The 9,560-nt window shown below is 40.7% G+C and overlaps 1 non-coding gene across 1 annotated transcript; it reads left to right on the top strand.

Annotated features, from left to right (window-relative positions):
- The first annotated feature begins 1,625 nt into the window (after positions 1-1,625).
- LOC130937250 (small nucleolar RNA R71) lies at positions 1,626-1,733 on the top strand. Its single transcript, XR_009068475.1, has one exon. It is a non-coding gene; the product is annotated as a small nucleolar RNA R71 (small nucleolar RNA).
- The last annotated feature ends 7,827 nt before the right edge of the window (positions 1,734-9,560 follow it).

The raw sequence follows: 9,560 nt of genomic DNA, 5'->3' as shown, positions 1-9,560 counted from the left end.
ACCAAACTTAGAGTTTGAATGTGGGGTTCAACACCAAACTTGAGTTTGGTTGTGGCCTCCCAACACCAAACTTAGAGTTTGACTGTGGGGGCTCTGCTTGACTCTGATTGAGAGAGCTTTTCATGCTTCCTCTCCATGGTGACAGAGGGATATCCTGAGCCTTAAACACAAAGGATTCTTCATTTACTTGAATGATCATTCACCTCCATCAACATCAATCACATCCTTTGTTGTGGCTAGGAAGGGTCTGCCAAGGATGCTGGTTTCATCCATGCCTTCCCAGTCTCTAGACTATGAATCAGCAGGATGTATGGTCTTCAATCTTCACCAAAACATCCTCTACAAGTCTATAAGCTTGTTTTTCTTGAGTTGTATGCCATCTCTAGTGAGATTCTTGCAGCTTGTACCTCAAAGATCCCTAGCTTCTCATTACAGAGAGAGGCATGAGGTTTACACTTGACCCTAAGTCACACAGAGCCTTCTTGAAGGTCAGGTGCCTATGGTACAAGGTATGGAAAACTTCCCAGATCTTGTCTCTTTTGAGGTAATTTCTGCCTAGACAATCATCCAGTTCTTTGGTGAGCAAAGGAGTTCGTTCTCCCAAGTCTCATTTCCAAATAACTTGTCATTTAGCTTCATGATTGCTCCAAGGTATTTAGCAACTTGCTCTTCAGTGACATACTTATCCTCTTCAGAGGAAGAGTACTCATCAGAGCTCATGAAAGGCAGAAGTAAGTCCAATGGAATTTCTATGGTCTCATTTTGAGTCTCAGATTCCCATGGTTCCTCATTGGGGCACTCAGTGGAGGCTAGTGCACGCCCATTGAGGTCTTCCTCAGTGGCGTTCACTTCCTCTCCTTCCTCTCCAATTCGGCCATGTTTATGCCTTGCCCTCCTTTTGGATTTTCTTCTGTATTGCTTGGGAGAGTGCTAGGAGGGAGTTCAGTAATTTTCTTGCTCAGCTGTCCCACTTGTGCCTCCAAATTCCTAATGGAGGACCTTGTTTCAGTCATGAAACTTTGAGTGGTTTTGATTAGATCAGAGACCATGGTTGCTAAGTCAGATCGGTTCTGCTTAGAAGTCTCTGTCTGTTGCTGAGAAGATGATGGAAAAGGCTTGCCATTGCTAAACCTGTTTCTTCCACCATTATTGTTATTGAAACCTTGTTGAGGTCTTTGTTGATCCTTCCATGAGAAATTTGGATGATTTCTCCATGAAAAATTATAGGTGTTTCCATAGGGTTCTCCTAGGTAATTCACCTCTTCCATTGAAGGGTTCTCAGGATCATAAGCTTCTTCTTCAGATGAAGCATCCTTAGTACTGCTTGGTGCATTTTGCATTCCAGACAGACTTTGAGAAATCAAATTGACTTGTTGAGTCAATATCTTATTCTGAGCCAGAATGGCATTCAGAGTATCAATCTCAAGAACTCCTTTAGTCCCATTGTTCACAGGATTCCTTTCAGAAGTGTACATGAATTGGTTATTTGCAACCATTTCAATTAGCTCTTGAGCCTCTGTAGGCGTCTTCTTCAGATGAAGAGATCCTCCAGCAGAGCTATCCAAAGACATCTTGGACAGTTCAGAGAGACCATCATAGAAAATACCTATGATGCTCCATTCAGAAAGCATGTCAGAAGGACATTTTCTGATTAATTGTTTGTATCTTTCCCAAGCTTCATAGAGGGATTCTCCATCCTTCTGTCTGAAGGTTTGGACTTCCACTCTAAGCTTACCAATTTTTGAGGTGGAAAGAACTTGCCAAGAAGGCATTGACTAGCTTTTCCCATGAGTCCAGGCTTTCTTTAGGTTGTGAGTCCACCATGTCCTAGCTCTGTCTCTTACAGCAAAAGGGAATAGCATAAGTCTGTAGACCTCAGGGTCAACCCCATTAGTCTTGACATGTCACAGATTTGCAAGAATTCAGCTAAGAACTGATGAGTCTTCCAATGGAAGTCTATGGAACTTGCAATTCTGTTGCATTAGAGAAACTAATTGAGGCTTAAGCTCAAGTTGTTTGCTCCAATGGCAGGATAGAGATGCTTCTCCCATAGAAGTCGGAGTAGGTGCAGTAAGTCACCCAGCACCTTCCTTGCATTGTTGTTGTTTTCGGCTGCCATGTGTTCTTTTTTCTTTGAAGAATTTGGTCAGGTCCTCTACAGAGAATTGTGCTTTAGCTTCTCTTAGTTTTTCGCTTCAAGGTCCTTTCAGGTTTAGGGTCAGCTTCAACAAGAATGCTTTTGTCTTTGTTCCTGCTCATTGAAAGAGAAGAGAACAAGAAATATGGAATCCTCTATGTCACAGTATAGATTCCTTGAGTGTCAGGAACAGAAAATAGAGGTAAAGAATTCGAACTTAATTAGATAGAGTTCGAATTGTGCATTGAGAAGGAGTGATACTCCATAGATAAAGGATGTGGGAAGAGAAGAAATTTTCGAAAATCAAGTTGAAATATTTTGAAAACATTTTTAAAAAAATTTAATTAATTTTCGAAATCAAGAGTGAGAAAGAAATCAAGTAATTTTTGAAAAAGATTTTGAAATTAGAATCAAAAGATATGATTGAAAACTGTTTTTGAAAAAGATGTGATTAAAGATATGATTGAAAAGTTATGGTTTTAAAAAGATATGGTTGAAAAGATATGATTTTGAAAACATTTAAAAAGATTTGATTTTAAAAATTAATGACTTGCCAAACAGAAAAGATATGATTCAAACATTAAACCTTTCTCAACAGAAAAGGCACATACTTAAAATGTTCAATCAATCACTAATTGTTGTAAGTACTTTGAAAAGGAAAGAAATTGATTTTGAAAACTTTGATTAAAAAGATATGATTGAAAAAGATTTGATTTTGAAAAACTTTGAAAACTTGAAAAAAATTGATTTTGAAACAAAATCCTTCCCCTTGTGCCATCCTGGCGTTAAACGCCCAAATGGTGCACATTCTGGCGTTTAACGCCCAATGCACTACCTTTTTGGGCGTTAAACGCCCCCAGGTACCCTGGCTGGCGTTTAACGCCAGTCTGTCCTTCTTCACTGGGCGTTTTGAACGCCCAGCTTTTTCTGTGTAATTCCTCTGCTGCATGTTCTGAATCTTCAGTTCCCTGTACTATTGACTTGAAAATAGAACCAAGATCAAATAACAATGCATGCAGACCACAAACTTAATTTAGACACTAGACTCAACAGAAACATAAATATTTTTGGTTTTTTTATGATTTTGTAAATTTTTTTGTGCTTTTTTTCGAAAATTATATGAAACTAGAAAATAAAAGTTTCAAATTCTTAATTTGAATTCCAGGAATCATTGCAATGTTAGTCTAAGACTCCGGTCCAGGAATTAGACATGGCTTCACAGCCAGCCAAGCTTCAAAGAAAGCTTCGGTCCAAAACACTAGACATGGCCAATGGCCAGCCAAGCCTTAGCAGATCATTGCTCCAATAGCAAGATTGATAGAAATCAACAAGCTCTTGTGATGATAAGTTGAAACCTCGGTCCAATAGATTAGACATGGCTTCTCAGCCAGCCAGACTTCAGCAGATCATCATGAAACACTAGAATTTATTCTTAAGACTCTGAAGAAAATACCTAATCTAAGCAACAAGATGAACCGTCAGTTGTCCATCTCAAAACAATCCCCGGCAACGGCGCCAAAAACTGGTGCGCGAATTGTGATCACTACACAACTTTGCACAACTAACCAGCAAGTGCACTAGGTCGTCCAAGTAATACCTTACTGATTAAGGGTCGATCCCACAGAGATTGTTGGTATGAGCAAGCTATGGTCACCTTGTAATCTCAGTCAGGCAGACTCAAATGGGTATAGATGATGAATAAAACATAAAGATAAAGATAGAGATACTTATGTATATCATTGGTGAGAGCTTCAGATAAGCGTATGGAGATGCTTTCCCTTCCGTCTCTCTGCTTTCCTACTGTCTTCATCCAATCCTTCTTACTCCTTTCCATGGCAAGCTTATGCAAGGGTTTCACCGTTGTCAGTGGCTACCTCCCATCCTCTCATTGGAAATGTTCAACGCACCCTGTCACGGGCACGGCTATCCATCTGTCGTTTCTCAATCAGCCGGAATAGAATCCAGTGATTCTTTTGCGTCTGTCACTAACGCCCCGCCTTCAGGAGTTTGAAGCACGTCACAGTCATTCAATCATTGAATCCTACTCAGAATACCACAGACAAGGTTAGACCTTCCGGATTCTCTTGAATGCCGCCATCAGTTCTTGCCTATACCACGAAGACTCTGATCTCACGGAATGGCTGGCTCGTTTGTCAGGCGAGCACTCGGTTGTCAAGCGATCAACCATGCATCGTGTATCAGGAATCCAAGAGATATTCACTAGAGCCTCGTATGCTTGTAGAACAAGAGTGGTTGTCAGTCACTTTGTTCATGAGTGAGAATGATGATGAGTGTCACGGATCATCACATTCATCAAGTTGAAGAACAAGTGATATCTTGGACAAAGAACAAGCGGAATTGAATAGAAGAACAATAGTAATTGCATTAATACTCGAGGTACAGCAGAGCTCCACACCTTAATCTATGGTGTGTAGAAACTCCACCGTTGAAAATACATAAGAACAAGGTCTAGGCATGGCCGTGAGGCAAGCCTCCCAGTGATCAAAAGATTCAAAGATCTCCAGATTTCTCCAGATTAAAAATACAATAGTAAAAGGTCCTATATATAGAAAACTAGTAGCCTAGGGTGTACAGAGATGAGTAAATGATATAAAAATCCACTTCCGGGCCCACTTGGTGTGTGCTTGGGCTGAGCATGAAGCATTTTCGTGTAGAGACTCTTCTTGGAGTTAAACGCCAGCTTTTATGCCAGTTTGGGCGTTTAACTCCCATTTTGGTGCCAGTTCCGGCGTTTAAACGCTGGGAATTCTAGGGGGACTTTGAAACGCCGGTTTGGGCCATCAAATCTTGGGCAAAGTATGGACTATCATATATTTCTGGAAAGCCCAGGATGTCTACTTTCCAACGCCGTTGAGAGCGCGCCAATTGGGTTTCTGTAGCTCCAGAAAATCCACTTCGAGTGCAGGGAGGTCAGAATCCAACAGCATCTGCAGTCCTTTTCAGTCTCTGGATCAGATTTTTGCTCAGGTCCCTCAATTTCAGCCAGAAAATACCTGAAATCACAGAAAAACACACAAACTCATAGTAAAGTCCAGAAAAGTGAATTTTAACTAAAAACTAATAAAAATATACTAAAAACTAACTAGATCATACTAAAAACATACTAAAAACAATGCCAAAAAGCGTACAAATTATCCGCTCATCACGTGGTAAAAGCATTGCTTTTTGTTTTTCCATAACCATTTATGGCATCCAAGGCCGGAGAAACCTCTAGAAAGAGGAAAGGGAAGGCAAAAGCTTCCACCTCCGAGTCATGGGAGATGGAGAGATTCATCTCAAGGGTGCATCAAGACCACTTCTATGAAGTTGTGGCCTTGAAGAAGGTGATCCCCGAGGTCCCTTTTTCACTCAAAAAGAGTGAATATCCGGATATCCGACATGAGATCCGAAGAAGAGGTTGGGAAGTTCTCACCAACCCCATTCAACAAGTCGGAATCTTAATGGTTCAAGAGTTCTATGCTAATGCATGGATCACCAAGAACCATGATCAAAGTGTGAACCCGGATCCAAAGATTGGCTTACTATGGTTCGGGGAAATACTTGGATTTTAGTCCGGAAAATGTAAGGTTGGCATTCAACTTGCCCATGATGCAAGGAGATGAACATCCTTCACTAGAAGGGTCAACTTTGATCAAAGGTTGGACCAAGTCCTCACTGACATTTGTGAAGAGGGCGCCCAATGGAAGAGATTCAGAGGGAAGCTGGTTCAATTAAGAAGGCATGACCTCAAGCCCGTGGCTAGAGGATGGTTGGAGTTTATCCAACGCTCAATCATTCCCACTAGCAACCGGTCCGAAGTGACTCTAGACCGGGCCATCATGATCCATAGCATCATGATTGGAGAAGAAGTGGAAGTTCATGAGGTTATAGCCCAAGAACTCTATAAGGTGGCGGACAAGTCCTCTACCTTGGCAAGGTTAGCCTTTCCTCATCTCATTTGTCACCTCTGTTATTCAGTTGGAGTGGACATAGAAGGAGACATCCTTATTGATGAGGACAAGCCCATCACTAAGAAAAGGATGGAGCAAACAAGAGGCCCCTCTCATCATGAGATCCCTGAGATGCCTCAAGGGATGCACTTTCCTCCACAAGACTATTGGGAGCAAATCAACACCTCCCTAGGAGAATTGAGTTCTGATGAGCGGATAATTTGTACACTTTTTGGCATTGTTTTTAGTATGTTTTTAGTATCTTTTAGTTAGTTTTTAGTATATTTTAATTAGTTTTTAGTTAAAATTCACTTTTCTGGACTTTACTATGAGTTTGTGTGTTTTTCTGTGATTTCAGGTATTTTCTGACTGAAATTGAAGGTTCTGAGCAAAAATCTGATTCAGAGACTGAAAAGGACTGCAGATGCTGTTGGATTCTGACCTCCCTGCACTCGAAGTGAATTTTCTGGAGCTACAGAAACCCAATTGGCGCGCTCTCAACGGCGTTGGAAAGTAGACTCCTGGGCTTTCCAGCAATATATGATAGTCCATACTTTGCCCAAGATTTGATGGCCCAAACCGGCGTGGCAAATCACCCTCAGAAATTCCCGTTTAACGCTGGAACTGGCATAAATTGGAGTTAAACGCCCAAACTGGCATGAAAGCTGGCGTTTAACTCCAGAAAAGGTCTCTACAACGAATGCTTCATTGCTCAGCCCAAGCACACACCAAGTGGGCCCGGAAGTGGATTTTTCTGTCATTTACTCATTCTGTAAACCTTAGGATACTAGTTTACTATTAATAGGATCTTTTGACATTGTATCTGTACCTCATGACACTTTACACGTTTCTTTGTGTACCTTTCACGCATGAGTCTCTAAACCCCATGGTTGGGGTGAGGAGCTCTGCTGGTGTCTTGATGGATTAATGCAATCACTACTGTTTCTTATTCAATTATGCTTGCTTCTATTCTAAGATATCACTTGCTCTTAACCCGGATGAATGTGATGATCCGTGACACTCATCATCATTCTCAACTATGAACATGTGCCTGATAACCACCTCTGTTCTATTTTAGATTGAGTAGATATCTCTTGGATTCCTTAACCAAATCTTCGTGGTATAAGCTAGAACTGATGGCGGCATTCAAGAGGATCCGGAAGGTCTAAACCTTGTCTGTGGTATTCTGAGTAGGATTCAATGACTGAATGACTGTGACGTGCTTCAACTCCTAGCAGGCGGGCGTTAGTGACAGACGCAAAAGAATCACTGGATTCTATTCTGGCCTGACCGAGAACCGACAGATGATTAGCCATGCTGTGACAGAGCATAGGAACATTTTCACTGAGGATGGGAGTAGCCACTGACAACGGTGAAACCCTACATACAGCTTGCCATGGAAGGAGCCTTGCGTGTTTGATGAAGAAGACAGTAGGAAGCAGAGATTCAGAAGATGGAGCATCTCAAAGCCTCAACCTATTCTCCATTACTGCAAAACAAGTACCTATTTCATGTTCTTTGCTTTTCACAATCAATCCTGATACTTTCTGATATCCTGACTAAGATTTACAAGATAACCATAGCTTGCTTCAGCCGACAATCTCCGTGGGATCGACCCTTGCTCACGCAAGGTATTACTTGGACGACCCAGTGCCACTTGCTGGTTAGTTGTGCGGGATTGCAAAAGTGTGATTGCAATTTCGTGCACCAAGTTTTTGGCGCCGTTGCCGGGATTGTTCGAGTTTGGACAACTGACGGCTTATCTTGTTGCTTATATTAGGACTGTTTTATTTTTGTTGGTTAGAGTCTTTTAGTTTGAGTCTAGTTTCATATTCTAAGTTTGGTGTCAATTGCATGCTTTTGTTTTTCTTTTAAAATTTTCGATTTTGCATGTTCTTAGTCCCTTTTTTGTTCATAAAATTCTAAGTTGGTGTCCTCTTTGTGTTTTCCTTTAAAATTTTCGAAAATTAGTGTTTGATTTTCTAAAATTTTAAGTTTGGTGTCTTTTTGTTGTTTTTCTCTTCCTCTTTTTCAAAAATCAAATCTTTTTCATAAAAATTTTTCAATCATATCTTTTTAATTGCTTTTTTTCAAAATCTTTTTAATTAACTAATTGATTCAGTCTCAATTTGCTTTGATCTTATTTCTTATTGATTTTCGAATTTTTTTATTTTAATTGCCTTTTGTTTTTATTTTTTTTTTTTTCGGTTATTCAAAAAAAAAACACAATTTATCTATTTGCAATCATTATCATTTCCCTTTGTCCATTATGGACCTAAGAGGGATTGATCAGTCCAAAGGACTCTGGGGTCATATGCTAACCCCATTAACAGCTGCATATGGGAGTAGCATCTGTACACCTCCCATCAAGCAAGCAGCTTTGAGCTAAATCCTCAACTCATTATCATAGTGTAGCAAAATTGCCAGTATTCCGGTCTTCCACAGGAAGAACCTACTGAGTTTCTGGCACAGTTCTTACAAATTGCTGACACAGTACATGATAAAGAGGTAGATCAGGATGTCTACAGACTATTACTGTTTCCATTTCCTGTAAAAGATCAAGCTAAAAGGTGGTTGAATAACCAACCTACAACAAGCATAAAGACATGGAAAGCTGTCAGACAATTCCTGAATCATTTTTTACCCTCCAAAGAGGATGACAACAGCTAAGGCTGGACATCCAAGGCTTTAAACAAGAGTAATGAATCCCTTTATAATGCCTGGGAGAGGTATAGAGGTATGCTTAGAAAATGCCCCTCTGAAATGTTTTCAGAGTGGGTACAGTTAGACATCTTCTACTATGGCTCACAGAAAAAGCTCAGATGTCTTTAGACCACTCAGCTGGTGGATCTATACACATGAGGAAGACAATTGAAGAAGCTCAAGAGCTTATAGACACTGTTGCTAGAAACCAATACTTATATTCTAGCAATGAGTTCGTTCCAAAAGGAAGTCATGGCATTAGTCACTGATCCTATCCTCAAGAACAGATGAATGAGCTTAATCAACACAATTGCTCCTGATGACACAGTTAGCAGAATTTAAAGAATGCTCCATGATACTAAGGTTGCTAACAAAACATAGAACTGCAGTTGAATCAAGCAAAACAGCAAATATCTAAACAGATACAGAAGATGTCAGCATTCAACTGAAGAGTGGGAAACACTGACACCACTGCTCAAAAGAGCAAAAAGCCAAACAGGAACAATTGACAGAGGAAACCAAACCACTGTTTCAAAATCCCTCTGAGGACAGTAAGAGCCCAGAGAGGAATGTTATTGGCGTTCAAACGCCAGAAAGGGAAGGAAAGCTGGCGTTATCGCCCATCTCTTGGCCCAGTTCTGGCGTTCAAACGCCAGAAAAGGGGAAAAGTTGGCGTTAAACGCCCATTTTCCCACCCAATCCTGGCGTTCAGACGCCAAGGGAGGATCAGACACCTGAGAGTGCTGACATAATCCCTCTAACAGGCTTCT

This window comes from Arachis stenosperma, chromosome 6 (genome assembly GCF_014773155.1).
Source record: "Arachis stenosperma cultivar V10309 chromosome 6, arast.V10309.gnm1.PFL2, whole genome shotgun sequence".
NCBI classification, from domain to species: Eukaryota; Viridiplantae; Streptophyta; class Magnoliopsida; order Fabales; family Fabaceae; genus Arachis; species Arachis stenosperma.
This window is presented reverse-complemented; position numbering and strand designations above follow the sequence as displayed.